This window comes from Acinonyx jubatus, chromosome C1, assembly GCF_027475565.1.
Source record: "Acinonyx jubatus isolate Ajub_Pintada_27869175 chromosome C1, VMU_Ajub_asm_v1.0, whole genome shotgun sequence".
NCBI classification, from domain to species: Eukaryota; Metazoa; Chordata; class Mammalia; order Carnivora; family Felidae; genus Acinonyx; species Acinonyx jubatus.
The window spans coordinates 153286601-153303246 of NC_069381.1; the positions used below are offsets into that span (position 1 = coordinate 153286601).

Consider the following 16646-nt stretch of genomic DNA (forward strand, 5'->3'; position numbering starts at 1 on the left):
AATGTTAGCCTTTGTTTGAAACAACGGTTTTCTCATTATACATTTGAGTGCTATCTTGAATCGTGGAAGAGCTGCAAATAGAGAACAATGTAGTGTGCATAAAAGGATGTAGATAGTCCTCACATCAACTTGTTGGCAATGGAGTGCATGCATTAATGAGAGAGTATGGGCTCTTTTATAATACCAATGTGGTTGAAATCCTACATAGACATCTCTGAATTAACTGGAAAGGATCTACAGCTTCCCAGAGATGTTAAATCCTTTGAAACATATTTTTGGCATCAATTCTAAGTTGCTGTAACAGAGATAGAGTGACTTCAATAGCATAGAATGCATTTCTTACCTAATAGTCTGCCTGGTCCAGGCCAGTAGGACAGCTCTGCTCCATAAGGTTGTTCAGGTAACCAAGCTTCTTCCTTCTTAGTTGTTCTCCTCTCTCCTAGGTGCTTTCCCTGTCTGCAGAGTGAAAGCTAGTCGATTTCTATTTGAAGTCCACCTTCTGGGAAAGAAGAAAGAAGGTGAATGTAAGGTAAATAACTCCTTTATAACAAGGGATACAGAAGTTGAACTCATTACTTGTACTCCATTTTATTTGCAAGAACTCAGTCACATAAATACATGTAACTGTAAGGAAATTATATTTCATTTAGTTTCAGAATGGAGTCAAACATGAGAATTTTTTAAAAAAATTCTTTTGAGACCAAGAACCTGATAAAATTTCCATATGTTCTACTCCATATGTCTTAAAATACATATTTTCTCTCGTTAAGATATAGGGTTCTGTACATATAGATATATGAGCATATCTCACATATAATCAATTCATTGTTCTTGTACACTTATATGTGTATTAAGTTTGAGTATTTATCAGTTTCTGATACAAGTATGTTACATTCACCCACTGTCAGTATAGTTTTTTTTTTCTTCTTTGTTATTTGATCAGTGTATGGTTTTATCTCTTTCTGGGAAACTTATTAGTGCATGCAAGTTCATAAATGTTACATCTTCTTGGTGGGTTCATTTCTTCTTTATCTCTCTTAATAGTTTGGCACAAGTAATACTGTCCTTTTATTAGTATTACCCCAAATACCTTCTGTTAGTTGGTATTTAAGTATTTCTGTTTTAAATTGTAAGTGTGGTCACCATCTACTGAAAGCAGAGGTAGGGCTTTCTTGCCTAGAAAGATGTGATTGTGCCTTTTCCTACTTAACATGGATGATTTTGTTGCTAAAGTTTTAGCTCATTCTTTATGTCTTCACTGGCCTTTCCCAGTTAATATTAAGTTCAAAACTGGTTTCAGGTATGTCTTAATGATTAATAGTAACACTTTATCCTTAAAGTTTTCTCTAAGGATAAAAACTTTTTTTAAATAAAAAGATAGCTATAATTATATCTGGAATAGCCAGGTCTGCAGATTAAGTATCTGCAAATATTTGTAACATTTTATATGCCAAGAATATTTTAAAGTCTTTGGCAAAGTTGATTCTGTCAGAGATTAACCATTGCCCAACCACCCACTTTTTAAATAAGCCCTTGAAAGAGACTCCTAACTGTAGAGAACAATCTGAGGGTTTCTGGAGGGGAGGTGGGCAGGGGGATGGGTTAAATGGGTGATGGGCATTAAGGAGGACACTTGTGATGAGCACTGGGTAGTATATGTAAGTGATGAATCACTAAATTCTATTCCTTAAACTAATACTATGTTCTATGTTAAATAACTAGAATTTAAACAAAAATTTGAAACTTTAAAAAAAGATTAAAAATACAAATATATTTTTTGCTATTTGCAAAAAAAATTAAAATTAAAAATAATAAATAAGTCCTTGAAGTCTGTATTTCATTTCCCTCAGTCCCCTGAAATTGCTCTAAAGCAGACAACCATCTAATTGCCAACTGACAGAATTTTACTTGGAGCTGGAAGCAACTTGTGGACATTTCTGTCGTCTATCTCAGTAGGTGAGGAAACTGCCATTCAGGAGTATGAGTAGTTCATCCTGTTTGCATCTCTAGCTCCTCTTTAAATCAAACTATTTTGTGGCTTTGATAAAACAGCATTATCCTGCTAATTTTCTTGACTCTTAGTGCCATGATTCTTTCTCATTTTCCAGGTCCTCTATTCTGAGTCCAAAACTTAGACAAAGATAGAGCTTTAGTTCTCCTTTCTTTGTACATTTTCTTCCTTAGTTACCTGTTTACCTCCATTGTCTTAACTTTCATTTTCAGAGTAGTAGCAACCTCTAGCCATAGCTTCCCTCCAAATTATTCTTGAATTCTAGCCACTGACCCAGCATTTCCATTGGCACTGACACTCCATGAAATCAACATCTCCTTCTCCTTTCTTCCCTTTATTTCATTACTCATGAAGATCTATTAATTCTTCTCTAGAAATATAAACTTTTAAAAGGCATGTGTACTTTAAATAAACATGAATATTAAGGACTAAATATCAACTGCAATAAATGTTTCTGAAAAGAAGATATTTCAACCTCTTTATAAAATACTGGCTTTGGTCATGGTTTAATAAATGTACATTTTTACTTTTTGATATCTAATACATAGATTGACGTCATTGGGAGTAAGTTCTCAAATTACCCACTTTCCTTTCCATTTAAAATTTTCCTCTTTACCTTGTGTCTGCTTTCTCCACAATATCTGTGTTCTGTGGTGTTCACTAACAATAAAACTAATAGAAGAGCAGAAGGTGACTGTGTCCTTAATGAGCTGGCTATTAGCTTTTTGAGAACATATTTTGATCTACCCTTATAACATCTGGATATAAATTTGTAATTTATTTAGAACCTTGCATTTATGTGTGTTATGTCCCCTGTTTAAAGGTAAGAACATATGCTTATGAGTTTTACTCATTTGCTAGTGGTATTTAACATATAAAAGCATTTTGCAATATCCAAGCAGTATTACCAGTACGTCAAAAAGCTTTAAATGTTGTTTAATATTTTTTTGAGGTAGCTATCCCACCTACTTTCTTTTCCCATATTGCCTATTAAATATACCGGCCATCTGGATTCCTACTTGCTGTTCAAGAACTCATTTAAATAAAATCTCACAATTTAGTTGGTTAATAATCCTTTTAGTATCACGATGCTGAAGAAATAAATTCACTGGCTAACCTTGTAGAAAAGTAGGCTGTGTATAAAATTTATCCATTGGCCACTTAGGTCCTAGATGTTATCAGAAAACAATTTAAGTGTCTATGCAAGTATGTAGATATATACTTATTATTAGGGAATGTAGTTACAGACATAAAATATAGTATGTCATGAGAAGCACAGTTAAAATAAGAAAAAATTAAGTATTATATAAATTACTGATGTAAATAAAGCATTCAGAGAACTTTAGGATATTCAGAATTATGCTGCCAAGACATCTAAATGAATGAAAGTCATAAATTGGATGCTTTAAAATAAAATGTATAAATCTTCTCGCTTGCAAATTTGGATTAGGAAATATATAAATTATCACAGGTGTGTTAACATGGGCTTAGCTTTGATTATAAATCAAACCCAAACTGAATGCATTTGTAATTTGGGCCCTGCTACCAAAAAGCCGTATGACTTTTATGGGTCTGTTTTCTTCCTCACTCAGAAATGAGAGGATGGGTTGAATCAGAGTTGAGAGGGAAAAAAAGAATCTGTTTCTCTTGCATGTGAATCCAGATGTTTCTGTGCAGAAACCATCAGTCTGTTATCTACTTACCTTAGCTGATATTTCTTTTTTTTTCAATATATGAAGTTTATTGTCAAATTGGTTTCCATACAACACCCAGTGCTCATCCCAAAAGGTGCCCTCTTCAATATCCATCACGCTCAACCCTCATCAACCCTCAGTTTGTTCTCAGTTTTTAAGAGTCTCTTATGCTTTGGCTCTCTCGCACTCTAACCTCCTTTTTTTTTTTTTTCCTTCCCCTCCCCCATGGGTTTCTGTTATGTTTCTCAGGATCCACATAAGAGTGAACACATATGGTATCTGTCTTTCTCTGTATGGCTTATTTCACTTAGCATAACACTCTCCAGTTCCATCCATGTTGCTACAAAGGGCCATATTTCATTCTTTCTCATTGCCACGTAGTACTCCATTGTGTATATAAACCACAATTTCTTTATCCATTCATCAGTTGATGGACATTTAGGCTCTTTCCATAATTTGGCTATTGTTGAGAGTGCTGCTATAAACATTGGGGTACAAGTGTCCCTATGCATCAGCACTCCTGTATCCCTTGGGTAAATTCCTAGCAGTGCTATTGCTGGGTCATAGGGTAGGTCTATGTTTAATTTTTTGAGGAACCTCCACACTGTTTTCCAGAGTGGCTGCACCAGTTTGCATTCCCACCAACAGTGCAAGAGGGTTCCCATTTCTCCACATCCTCTCCAGCATTCATGGTCTCCTGACTTGTTCATTTTGGCCACTCTGACTGGCATGAGGTGATATCTGAGTGTGGTTTTGATTTGTATTTCCCTGATGACATATCGGACAAAGGGCTGGTATCCAAAATCTATAAAGAGCTCACCAGACTCCACACCCAAAAAAACAAATAACCCAGTGAAGAAATGGGCAGAAAACATGAATAGACACTTCTCTAAAGAAGACATCTGGATGGCCAACAGGCACATGAAAAGATGCTCAACGTCGCTCCTTAGCTGATATTTCTACAGAGATTTGAGTTTGATTCTTTTAGGTAATTATTTCAATGGTCTCTTTCTAACTATAATTCTATTTTAAATGTCATATTCACATCAATGTGATTAAATTAGATGCATCAAGAAATATACGTAGGAGAAACAAGATTATGGTTGCATGAAACTTGACACATTTGTTCTAGCTATATTACTAAAAATACACACCAGGCCCACCTCACCCCCGCCGACCCCCCCACCTCCCGCCCAACATTATGGTCATGATGATGGTTTTCCCTGTAAATTTCTAGATTGATTGTTCTTAACCTGGGCTTTAGATGTTGTATATGGAAAACTCTAGCTAATGTAAATGTCCCTTTATCCTTGAATAGAAATAATCAGTGACTTCGCATAGCAAGAGAATGTTAGTAAAGAGGTGGAGGACTTTTGGCAGATAAGTGATTCATCCATTAACAGTATGTCATTGGTGCCATTCTCAGACATATGCTCTCTGGAATTTGGTCACTTGCAGACATTTCAAGGGGAAGCTGTTCGCAGAGTTGTCCTTTTGATATACAGTAGTTCCAGGATGTCCTGCATGTATTATCACATGACTTAATCAAAGTCTGTAAGTTTCAGTAGGTGAAAAGTAAATCCATACATTGTGACTTTGGTGTCACTTTGATAAATATGGTTAGCTGTGACAGTCATTCTATTCTTTGGGGACTAAATGTAGGTACCAAAATACAAGAATATAATTAATATCCTCATTATTAATCATTGCATGGCACCCATAATTTATTCTGACTCACCAAATTTATTTAAGGTGCCTATCAAAATGTAAGCTTTGGATATATTTTGATGTATGTACAACATTTTCAAGCTTCTGAATCACTTGTTGAACTAAAAACAGGCTTTCTCATACATCCTTTTCCTTCTGTAACTATAATTTTCTAAAATATATATTTTTTGCTTTCCGTACTAGTAACATTTGTAAAATAGATCTTAGTCATCGTGAAGATAAAAGAAAATCTTTATGTATGTGGAGAAAGTGGAACCTTCTTACACTTTTGGTGGGAATGTAAACTGGTGCAGCCAGTCTGGAAAACAGTATGGAGTTTCCTCAAAAAGTTAAAATCAGAACTACCCTATGATCTAGCAATCATGCTGCTAGGTATTTACCCAAAAAATACAGAAAGGGGTGCGCATGCACCTCAGTGTTTAAAGCAACATTATCTACAATAGCCAAATTTTGGAAACAGCCCAAGCGTCCATCGGTTGATGAGCAGATAAAGAAGATGTGGTGTATATACACAACAGAATATTACTCAGCCATAAAAAGAACAAAATCTTGCCATTCTCAATGACATGGATGGAGCTAGAGAGTATGATGCTATGTGAAATAAGCCAGAGAAAGACAACTACCATATGATTTCACTCATGTGTGGAATTTAAGAAACAAAACAAATGTGCAATGGAAAGAAAGAGAGAGAGAGAGGCAAACCAGGAATCAGACTCTTAACTATAGAGAGCAAACTGATGATCACCAGAAGGGACATGGGTCGGGAAAATGGGTGAAATAAGTGATGGGGATTAAGGAGTACACTTGTTGTGATGAGCACCGGGTATTGTATGGAAGTGTTGAATCACTATATTGTACACTAGAATCTAATACTGCACTATACATTAACTGGGTTTAAATAAAAGATTAAAACAACAACAACAAAAACCTCTACCTTAGTTTTCCTTTGTTCGTAAAGAGTGCCCCATTTTGCAAAGTGGTTTTACCTAATTGATCTATATTGCCTGATATCTACATTAGCCTAAGCAGTGAACTGATAGGGTTGCCTGAGTGACTCATTTGGTTGAGCATCCAACTCTTGATTTCAGCTCAGATCATGACCACACAGTTTGTGAGACGGAGCCCTTGTTGGGTCTGGGCTGGTGGCATGGAGCCTACTTGGGATTCTTTGTCTGTCTCTGTCCTCTCTCTTTCTCTACCCTTCTCTCGCTCACTCTCTCAAAAATAAATAAGTGAAACTTAAAAAAAAAAGTAGTTAACTGAGATGCTCCCATTTATAAGTGAAGATACAGTGCTCAGAAAGAATAAGCTACTCGGAGGTCATCAGATCCTGAGTGGCGGAGCATCCTTTCCTAATGTAAATCCCAACATTCTTTCTGTCATGCAGCATTGGCTCCTCCAGCAAAGCATGTCAGTGAGCCCCTCACATAAAATAGCCAGTACAGAGTGACTGGCTCTCAAACTTTAGTGTGCATTGAAATCACTTAGAGGGCTTGTTAAAAATGCATCATTAGTCTCTAAAGATAGTGACTTGTTCTTAGTCTCTAAAGATAGTGACTTGATTAGAAACTAGAATTGGCATTTTAAATAGATACTTCTGGGTATTCTGTGACAAGTAGAGAGAAAATCACACTGTGTGGAATTCTGATTTAGAAAAGTGTATCCCAAGTCCTTAGTTTACAAAGTAGACTAGATCCTATAGAACCTATGGTATTTGAGCATATCAGAGACACTTAAATTGGGCAAGTTTGGTGCCTGTGGGTCTAGAATTTCATATGTAAAACACAAACTGATGTAGATAACAAAGAGCTCACGCTATCTATTGATTACACGATTTCATGCCCTCCAGTAGTGAAGGCAGCATTGTTGTATGCAGCATATTCTTGAGTGCCTAAAATTAAAAAGAACTTATTTGAGTCATAATTTCTTCTTGTTCCGTTGTACTCTCCACTCCCTTCCCATTCTACTGTGAATAAGCAGGTGGCATGAAGGAGGTTTATGGTAGGATTTAAAATGAAAACCAATTAGACAAGTAATTAAAAAATGGGAATTGACAACATGTCTTGATGTGCCTGATGTGTAAAATAGAAATTATTCCAGGGAAATTTTATTTTGTTACTTAAAAAATTATGAATCAAGGGGAAGCATAGAGTGTTGGCTTTCACTGACTGCCTTATCACCATTGCTTTATCAGCTGTGTCCTGAGCTAAAGCCAAGAATGGAAACATAAAGTACATTTATCTAGAGAAAGAACTGCTACTACTGGAAAATGACCAAAAAATATCTCCATTCAATAGGAAATATTAATCTTTAGTTCCTTTGCTTGTAGTAAGTGAAGAAATGGGCTCCACAATATCCTTTTTTTTTTCTAAATTAAGAAGAGCCCAAAGTTAATAAGTGTTAAAAAATAGAGGATGTTCAGAGTTTCACTTGCAACATGACAGATTGAGGTGCTCCACAGACCTGCTCACCAATGAAATGGACCTAAAAAATAATAAGAAGGAAAAAAAATTAAATGACTTAGAACCTCTGGAAATGATTTTAAGAGCATAAACACACCCACACATAAAACAGTAGATTCAAGAGAATCTACTTAAACTCACCATTTTCTATGATAAGCCTATGTAGATATTTACCTTGATAATTTACCACAAAATTATTGGGAAAACAGAGCCCTCATAATGGCTATGGTTTCCAGGAGATGAAAGCCAGTATAGCCATAGTCTTCTAGTAATATTCTGATAGTACAAAGGAATAATAAAAATTTCAACTATCAATATCATGTACTGCTTTGGCATAGTGTTAAATTATAATTTTGTCTCTCATGTATGTTTCTCTAGTCTCTTAATTCAACCTATGAACCAGCTATATCAGGGCCTAAACATTAAATACTGTTCTCATTTTTCAAAGATTAAATAGAACAATGTCTAAGGTCTACTAGGCCCTTTAATATTTATTAAACATTATTCTGTGAGTTCTATAAAATACCTCTTTATTTCTCATATGTCTAGCTGGGCACTATATAAATCAGACTTCTGAAGTATAGGTAAATTTTTATGAGAAATATTGAGGCTACACTTGAGAGTCAGGAGTATGGGTTCAAAGCATGATCATCTGTTTCTCACCCAGAGATTGGCCTCAACCTAACTCATGTAGGGTCCTCACTTTATTATTTATTTTTGTTGTGCCTGGAGCATGCTTATTAGCTAATTGAGTTTTGCTATGTGTTATTCTCATATATTCTCAGTAATAGAATCATAATCTGATCCATAAATTATGTAAGTATATGCAAATATTTATTTGTATATAGCTGATGCTCTGTCCCCTATTCATCTAAATCTCTGAAAGAGCTTTCTAAGGGCAACTTCTCTTAAAAGGAAGAAATACAGTTCTGACAGATTTTCAAAGTTTTTGTTTTAAAATTTGACTCAAATTGGTCCCAAAATTTTAAGTAATAAGTACCTATATTCCAAAAATTTCAAGTTAACAAGAAATATAATTTTATTCTTTTCTATAACTCAATTTCTATCTCAAATATCTTTCTCAGTTGGGGATCAAAAACATGCTTTAAATCAATTTGAAGTATCTTCTTACCCACAGTTTATTATTTATATAATGTTAGGTGTTCCTGGTGGCTGAGGGAGCTGTTTTCCTTTCCCAGTGAGGTAAATTAACCTAATGTCATATGTATAGGGGTGGGAAATGAGGATAAAACAGGGATATTTTTCAAGATAGTATATTTTCCACAAAAATACACATAGAGGGGGACCTGGGTGATTCAGATGGTTGAATGACCAACTCTTGATTTTGGCTCAGGTCATGATCCCAGGGTCTTGGGATGCAGATCCCAGGGTCTGCATCAGGCTCTGCACTGAGCGTGGAGTCTGCTTGGGATTCTCTCTCTGTCTCCCTCCCTCCTTCCCTCTCTCCCTCCCTCTCTCTCTCTGCCCCCCCCCCCCCCGGCTCATGTGCTCTCTCTCTGTCTCTAAAATAAAATTAAAGAGAAGAATACATATAGAAATGATCATCCATTTTTTACTTGAAAGAAGTAGATTTCATCAAGCCAGTGTTCCTGCTGTAAAAGTAAAAAAGTCTAGGTATATCACAAAAATACTTTTTAAAAATATGAGTGTTGTGGGAAAAATGATGATCTCTAATTCTGAAAGAGTCTTTCTGAGGTGAGCAGATGATTGCTGGCCATTTTCTACCCTGTGGCTATTTGTCAGATCTGGGTATAGACTAAAGTTTGTGCTTCAAGAGACTCTACTGGAAAGAAGGAGAGACCTGTGAGATTTGGGAGTTAAATGGAGCTCGCATGACAGTTGGAAATTTGGAGTCCCCAGATCAGAGCCAGATTCTTCCTTGGGACATCAGGGGGCCCTGTACTCAGAGCTCCTTAATTGCAGAGCCCTATTTCTCATTGTTTCCTGGTGCTTAAGAAACAAAGTCCCATTTGAAAGAGTGTCCTACCTCAGATAGGGACTCAATTTGTCCTTCAAGACAGAAGAGCAGACTTACCAGACTTCGGGTTTCAGGAGAAGGTGTGATTGCAATCAGAATCACAGGGTTCTCCTTTTGCACTGCTGGTGGGAATGCAAAATGGTGCAGTCACTCTGGAAAACAGTATGGAGGTTCCTCAAAAAATTAAAAAATAGAGCTACCCTATGACCCAGTAATTACACTACTAAGTATTTATCCAAAGGATACAGGAGTGCTGATTCGAAGGGGTACATGCACCCAATGTTTATAGCAGCACTATTGACAATAGTCAAAGTATGGAAAGAGCCCAAATGTCCATTGACTGATGAATGGATAAAGAAGATGTGATGTGTACACACACACACACACACACAATATGGATTATTACTCAGCGATCAAAAAGAATGAAATCTTGCCATTTGCAAAAACATGGATGGAACTAGTGTGTATTATGCTAAGTGAAATAAGTCCGAATAAGACAAATATCACATGATTTCACTCACGTGGAATTTAAGATAATACAAAATAGATAAACATAAGGGAAGGAAAGCAAAAATAATACAAAAAAGAGGGAGACAAACCATAAGAGACTTAAATACAGAGAACAAACTGAGGGTTGCTGGCAGGATGATGGGTGGAGAGATGGACTAAATGGGAAAGGGGCATTAAGGAGGACACTTGTTGGGATGAGCACTGGGTGTTATATGTAAGTGATGAATCATTAAATTCTATTCCTGAAATCATAAAAAAAATAAATCACAGGGTTCTTGTTGAAATTGGCAAGTTTAGCCTAAAATTTATGTGGAATTTTAGGTGGGAAATAAGGGGACATTTATCATGGAATACTTTTATACAGAAATATATGTAGAATAGCTAAGACAATCTTGAAGGAGGAGGGAGAGAAGGGAGAGAAAAAGAAAGGAGATAGAGGACTTGCCCTGCTAAATTGCAAGACTTCCTATAAAATTGCAGTAATTTAAAATGATATTGGTGTAAGCAGAATAAAACAAGAGAGTCTAAAAGGGGACTTCCATACACACAGCTACACAGAGGTTTAGTGACTCAATTCAGTGTAGAAGGAATGCTCTTTTTATTAACGGTAAAAAGACCCCTAAAGTGTCAAGTGAGTATCTACCTAGAAAACAATAAACATTAATCCTTTCCTCACACTATACAAAAATTTATTTGAGTAGATCAACTACTATTTGAAAGATAATAACATTCTAAAAAACAGAGAGGTGTGGTTGGCTGGCTCAGTCAGTAGAGCACATGACTCTTGATCTCAGGGCCGTGAGTTCAAGCCCCACATTTGGTATGGAGCCTACTTAAATAAAAGGAAAAGAAAACTTAAGAAAATGTCTTCATAACCTTGAGAAAAGAAGGTATATATCTTTTTATCATACAGTGTTACAGTTTCAGGTGTACATTGTAGTGATTCAACAATTCTACACATTACTCAGTGCTCATTAGGATAAGTATACTTTTAATCCCCTTATGTTTGGTGTTAGAAAGTGGTCCAGTTTCATTCTTTTGCTTGTAGATGTCCAGTTTTCTCAACACCATTTGTAGAAGAGACTTTTTCCATTGCATATTCTTGCCTCCTTTGTAGTAGATTAGTTGATTATATAATTTTAAGTTTATTTCTGGACTCTTTATTCTGTGTCATTGATCTATGTGTCTGTTTTTGTGTCAGTGCCATACTGTTTTGATACTGCAGCTTTATATATATCTTGAAATCTGGGATTGAGACCTCCAGATTTGTTATTCTTTTTCAAGATTGCTTTGACTCTTTTGGATGTTTTGTGGTTCCATACAAATTTTAGTATTATTTATTCGAGTTCTGTGAAAATGCATTGGTATTTTGATAGGGATTGCATTAATTCCATAGATTGCTTTGGGTAATATGGACATTTTAACAATATTTGTTCTCCCAATCCATGAACAAATCCATGTATGTGTGTTTTCTTCAGTTTCTGTCATCAATATTTTAGTTTTCATCATATAGATTTTCCACCTCCTTGGTTAAGTTTATTCCTAGGTCTTTTATTATTTTTGGTACAGTTGAAAATGGGATTGTTTTCTTAATTTCTATTTCTGATAATTATTAGTGTATAGAAATGCAGCAGATTTCAGCACATTGATTTTGTATCTTTCTACTTTACTGAGTTCATTTATCAGTTCCAGTATTTTTTTTTTTTTTTGGTGAAATCCTTTGGGTTTTCCATATATATAGTATCATATCATCTACAAACAGTGAAAGTTTTCCTTCTTTCTTACCAATGAGAATGCCTTTGCTTGTCTGATTGATGTTGCTGGGACTTCCAGTATTATGTTGAATAAAAGTGGTGAGAGTGGACATCCTTGTCTTATTACTGATCTTAGGGGAAAAACCCTCAGTTTTTCACCATTAAGTAAGATGTTAGCTGTGGGTTTTTCATATTTGGCCTTTATTATGTTGAAATAAGTTATTTCTTAAACAGGATAGAAAAAAACACTGGTCACAAAATAAAAATAAAATAAAATAAAAACAAATTAGTGTACCTCATTAAAATTATGAGACTCTTTTCATCAAAAGACAACATTTTGAGTAAAGAGATCAGCTATAGATAGGGGAAAATAGTCACAATACATAATATCTGCAAAGAATCTTATCCAAAATATATAAAAATCTATAACATGTATATATTACATACAATATATAAATAAATATATTTATATACACAAACTATATAAGTATATATACACAAAAGTATACACACAATATATTTTAAGAATATACATACAACATATAAAAAATTCTATACTGAATGAAGGTGTTTAAAGGTACAAACTTCCATTTATTATATAAGAAGTGGGGATATAATGTACAAATGACAATTTGCTAACAGTTAACACTGCTGTATGGTATATTTAAAAGTTGCTAAGAGGGTAGATTCTAAAAGTCTTCATCACAAGGGGAAAGAAAAAATTTTTTGGCATCTATATGAGTTAATAGACATTAAACTTACAGTGGTATCCATTTTGCAATGTCTGTAAGTCAAGTTACTGTGTTATACACTTATCCAATACTGTTTGTCAATTATATCTCAATGAAAGTGAAAGAAAGAAAAAAAGAACTACAGATTAATAAGAAAAAGCCAATTAAAAGAACGAGGAAAGACCCCAAACAGAAAGACTAAAATGAAAAGCATAGACAAGTTATTTACTATTGTCTGTATTTTTCACTTTAGCCTTTCTTTTGTGCTTGACCTGGGAGCAGAGTCCAGAGTCCCTCCTCAGGGACCTCCATGGTGCCTTTTCCTCCTCCTCCCCTTGCTTCAGATAGGGGATTTAATTTATACTCTCCACATGATAATCGTTTTTTTAGTGTGTGTGGTTCTTCCAAATCTTTTGCCTAGGATTTGAGTGCTTTTAATTGTTCTAGAATTTAAAAATTCAAAACTAAGCCTTTATTTCTTTGCTTTGTCTTCTATCTTTTTACTAGACAAAAGAAATGGCCTGGTTTTCTGAATGGAATGAAAGCCATAACATATGAAAATTATATATGTGTTTTTAAAGTATGTGTCCTAATATATAAAAATTAAAGAGTTTATCCATTTTGTCTACATAAATTGACCATTCACAGGGGTGCCTGGCTGGCTCAGGCAGTAGAGCATGCGACTCTCAATCTCAGGGTTGTGAGTTCAAGCCTCACATTGTGCATGGAGCTTACTTAAAAATCAATACATAAAATATAAACTATATAAATAAGTAAAACATGACTTAAAAATCCATTCACAGAGAAGCTTTTATTTTTGAATTTCAAATGAAATGCCTCTGTGATCCTGCATCAAATGATTCTCCAATGTATATTTTCACATTCGTAAAATGTACACACAATAAATAGATGTCCACTCTGAATAAAATCGTTAATTCATTTTTAAAGTGGACGTAACATCTTCCCAGCACCTGTGTGTTAAGCTGAAAGCAGAGATAGATGTGAAGGTCAGCACAGAATAGGAGAGTGAACTCCTGCATCCAAACTGTGCATGCAGGAGAGACCTCTCTTAGTGATATCGCCAGTGATTTGACCATTGGAGAAGATGACAATGGAGCATCCACCCAAAATCATTTTGACAGAGATTTCAGTGCTGGGATGCAGAGTGCCTTTACTAAGACACTCTGACAGATTAGGACCACGTACCAAAAAGTAGCAAAATGTAGTGGTAGAAATTACTAGATGTTTATTTACATTTAAATACTAGATGTTTATTTATTCAGTTATCTCTTTGATTTAAAGAACTCAGAGGTGGTAAGATGGCTTTTATAAATTATCCAGGCAGAGTAATGTCATGTACCATGAACTAAAGACTACTAGATATTCACCAAAATTTGCTTTATTTTTCTTATAGGCAAATAAACTACATTCCTGAGCCTCTCTTGTTGTCAAGGGACTAGGTGCAAGCCAGTAAAATGCTATCAAAAGTAATGATGGTCTTTTCTCTCTCTGTTTCCCCAAACTTTCCTCTCCAGTGTTCTCCTACATGCTACTTTCTTCCTCTAACCAATTACGAAGACGACTTTCCCAGGCAACATTGGGAGCTGTATATTAAAAAGCCTCAGAGCTGTAGGCAGCCTAGGTACCAGAATAATTTTGTTAATGAGAGACCTTTCTCTGACAGGGTGCATCCACCCAGATCTGTTGCATAAGCCGTAAGTGTACTTCTGTTGTATTTGTGCCTTGACATTTTCAATCTTTGGAAACCAGCTATTAGCATTACACGAAGTGGAAAGAGGGATGGTACAATGATTAGAAATTCTTACTCTCTGGCCAGGTTTAGCACTGACTGCCTCTGGGTGGCATGGGCAGTTTCCTTTACCTCCTAGGACTGGGATTTCCTCATCCTGCAATGAAGATTATGGATTAGTTGATCTAGGCCACTCCTTCTTATTCTAACCTTATAGAGTGAGTTCCTGCATTGTGTCCATAATGTAATCTTTGTATTTTAATGCAAGGACACTACAGTATTTACCACTGGTATGTAGTGACGTGCCCATTTTTCATCTGTAAACCTGAAAATGAATTCCCAATAACTTTCTAGGGGCATCTGTTTACTGCTATTGCTTAAAAAGAAAAAGAAAAAGAAAAACAAACTGAACTGTCTGGGATGCAAGTTGACTCATTTGAGCTGGCTTTTTCTCCACTAACTGATCAATGTCTATGTCATTAGTGTATCTATCTATAAATCTCTCAAATCAACAGGAAAGTAGTACTTATGTATCCAAAAGATAACATCAGGAAACCTGTACTATGTTACACTATTGCTTCTACCCTGCACTGTTTATAACATTAAATACAAATGTGCTTTTGAACAAAATCTTTCTGTGCCTCTGTGAAAAGTGTCCTTTCTTCTTTCTTTTAAAAGTTTGAGTGAAACTGACTTGACCACTTTTGAATTATTTGAGGTTCCCCCAAATTAAATTTTCATCTAAGGGAAAAAGAAGGATTGTTCAGATTTTCTGAAGTTTATGTCACAAAAAAAAACCCAGAGAGATATAATATCACTCTTTAAAGAGTGGGTTTTCTGTGGGTAGTGTGAATAACTGCAATGAGTGCAAAAGTGGATGGATGGTTGTAAAATAGAGCTGAATTGGCTCAAGTTTAGGCTCATTACTTTGAGAATTTTCAGAAGAGTTTGTTAACCTTTGACATGTACGAACTTAACACAGTTTCATATGCTGTAATGCCTTCTACCTGGAAACATGCATCTGATAGATAATTTTAAGTGATCAGCATTATTTATAAAACAGTAACTATTTTTACTGAAATATAGTTGACATGCAATGTTGTATTAGTTTCAGGTGTACAACATAATGATTCTATAAATCTATACAGTATTCTATGCTCACCACAAGTGTAGCTCCCACCTTTCACCATACAGCCCTATTATAATATCATTGACTATATTCCTTATGCTGCACCTTTTATGTCCATGACTTAATCATTCTGTATCTAGAAGCTGTATCTCCCACCTCCCTTCACCAATTTTGTCCATACCAACTATTATCCTTTTCTCTGGCAACTGTAAGTTTTTTCTCTGTATTTATGGGTCTGTTTCTGCTTTTGTTTGTTCATTTGTTTTATTCTTTTAGATTCCACATATAAGTGAAGTCATATGACATTTGCCTTGCTTTGATTTATTTCACTTTGTATAATATCATCTAGGTGCACCCATGTTCTTGCAAATGACAAAAATCTCATCCTTTTTATGACTGAGTAATATTCTAATGTGTGTGTCAGACACTTGGGTTGTTTTAATATCTTGGTGATTGTGAATATTGCTGTAGTAAACATAGGGGCACATATATCTTTTTGATTTTACATTTTTGTTTTCTTTGGGTAAATGCTTCATAGTGGATTTACTGGATCATACAGTTTTTTACTTTTAATTATTTAAGGAACCTCCTTAAGGTTTTCCACAGTGCTGCCACAATTTACATTCCCACCAACAATACACGGGGGTTTCTCTTTCTCCACATCCCCTCACCAACACTTGTTATTTCATATATTTTGGACTCTAGCCATTCTGACAGGTATAAGGTGATATCTCATTGTGGTGTTAATTTGAATTTCCCTGGTGTATAATAATGTCAAGCATCTTTTCATGTGTCTGTTGACCATCTGTATGTCTTCTTTGGGAACATATTCAAATAGATCTTCTGTCCATTTTTAAATTAGATTATTAGTTTGTTGT

General features: G+C 35.2%; 1 long non-coding RNA gene across 1 annotated transcript in view; it reads left to right on the top strand.

Moving 5' to 3' along the window:
* The first annotated feature begins 441 nt into the window (after positions 1-441).
* Positions 442-16646, top strand: part of LOC128314053 (uncharacterized) — a 145113-nt gene continuing 128908 nt past the window's right edge. Inside the window, exon 1 of the long non-coding RNA XR_008295411.1 lies at positions 442-529. This is a non-coding gene — a long non-coding RNA (uncharacterized LOC128314053). The remainder of the gene's footprint in view (positions 530-16646) is intronic.